This window comes from Portunus trituberculatus, chromosome 18 (genome assembly GCF_017591435.1).
Source record: "Portunus trituberculatus isolate SZX2019 chromosome 18, ASM1759143v1, whole genome shotgun sequence".
In the NCBI taxonomy this organism is placed as follows: Eukaryota; Metazoa; Arthropoda; class Malacostraca; order Decapoda; family Portunidae; genus Portunus; species Portunus trituberculatus.
The window spans coordinates 16980986-16983401 of NC_059272.1; positions in this window are offsets into that span (position 1 = coordinate 16980986).

Consider the following 2416-nt stretch of genomic DNA (forward strand, 5'->3'; position numbering starts at 1 on the left):
TTTTTATATTTTTTTTTTTTTTAAGAATATAATAAAAAGGTAGTCTAAAAAAGGAACTTCTGCCAGATTTCAACGCAGGGGAAACGCAAACAATATTTCCCCGCCATGCACAATACGACTCGATAGGAAATACAACTATAAATGCGAAAAAAAAATCAGGTGGAGGGAAAAAGTTTTTGCAAGCTTTTTGATGATAAATATATTTCCACAGTAAATATGCTCAGGACGGACAAACGGAAATGTAGTTTTTGGATGGCTGCTTTCATATGCCTAGTTATCTCGAGAGAGAGAGAGAGAGAGAGAGAGAGAGAGAGAGAGAGAGAGAGAGAGAGAGAGAGAGAGAGAGAGAGAGAGAGAGGAACATCAACTAGCTTAAAGATACATAAACTTGAAACAATAACAGAAAGACAAAGAATACGAGAACAAAAAACAGTTAGAGAAACAGAAAGACAGACAAACACACCAATAGATACATGAAATAACTAAGAAAAAAAAAGGCAAACAGACAAGAACCTCATGAAGAAAGTGACTGAAACACACACACACACACACACACACACACACACACACACACACACACACACACACACACACACACACCTCTAGCAGTCCAAGGTGTCAGATCCTATACACCTCAACCTGATAGTAATTGAGAAAAATACTCGTTTTACACAACACAGTCACGAGTCACACATTTGTCGGGGCTCCCCACTTATCTTTTCTTCTTCCATTTTCTTTCCCCCGTCTCTTGTTTTGTCTTTCACATATTTGCCAAGACTTCCTCTCACTTCTCTTCTCCTTCCTTTCTCTTTATTTCATTGTCTCTCGCCTTTTTCTCCTCCTTTGTACTTTTTTTATTCCTTTGTCGAGTTCTTTACATCTTTCGTTTTTCATTATACCTTTTTTTTATTTACCCTTCTACTGTTTCTTTTCGTTGTCATTTGCCAATATCTTTCACGTCTTCTTCTTCTTCTTCTTCTTCTTTTTCTTCTTCTTCTTCTTCATCTTCTTCTTCTTCTTCGTTTTCTTCTTCTTTTTCTTCTTCTTCTTGTTTCTTCTTTTTCTTTTTCTACTTCTCGCTTATTCCATTTCCCCTCTCCTCCTCTGTCTTCTTACCAATACCAGTTTTCTTTTTCTTTCGTTCCCTTCTCTTCGTCCTCTCTTTCTTCAACTCCATTCTCTTTTCCTATTCTAATTTCTTTTCTGCAGTATTTTTCCTTTTTCTTTCATTTTGCTCTCGTTCCGCGTGTCTTTCATTTTTTTCTTCTCTCCTGTCTCATTTATTTTGTTTCTCCTTCAGTGTGCCTTCATTCCAGAGGATCTTTTCTACTACCTTCTATATTATTTGTTTCTCGTTTTCTCTCTTTGTGTATGTGTGTGTGTGTGCGTGTGTGTGTCCGTAAGAGAGAGAGAGAACCCATTGTTTGTATCCATGAATAAAAGTAATACCTTGCAGAAACATAGGAATATGCTAAAAACAGATGAGTAACTAGACTAAAACACATAAACACGTAACGTCCATTAAGAAATAGAGAGACAAAATTAAAGGAGAATGACAAATCAGTAACGCCACACGAGGACAACAAATCGAGGGAAACAGATCGGGAGTTTATTCCCTTACAACAACAGTAACACAATACTCGATCCTGCTGCAAGTTTCACGCATCACGCTTAACTAGTGCGCGAATGTTAATGTTGTAAAGGAATCCATCACGCTTATTGCTACCGCTTAATTATTACTAACCCTCATGGGAATATTTTTTTTTCCGGGATCGGGGAAGAGGAGGGTTTGGGGATAGAGCATTGACATTAAAGATTGACAGAACTTCATGTAAATATATAGATAAGGAGACAGATAAAAAGACAGACAGGCAGACAGACAGACAGACAGAAAAAAGACAAACACACACAGACAGACAGACAGACAGATAGACAGAGAGACAGAAAGATAGATTGAGTGACAGATAAACAGACAGACAGACAGATAGACAGACATACAGGCAGCACTCTCAACTTCCAGTGGCGGCAAGGGAGTGATTGAGGCAGGTCATGAATCGTGACAGACATCCATAAGCAATGTTCTCTCCTGCAACTCTCTCTCTCTCTCTCTCTCTCTCTCTCTCTCTCTCTCTCTCTCTCTCTCTCTCTCTCTCTCTCTCTCTCTTGCACACACACACACACATACACAAATACGTGCATATTCAACACACTTTCACATTCAGAAAGGAAAATTCGCTGATAGACCAGAGAGAGAGAGAGAGAGAGAGAGAGAGAGAGAGAGAGAGAGGGGCAAGGCAGGGAAGGTGGAAGTAATTTCATCGCTATCCTAAACACACACAAGGCACCGCGGCATCCCAGTCAGAGGCTTTCATGGGACGTGTGACGGAGGCCTATTGTTACGTTAATAAATATAATG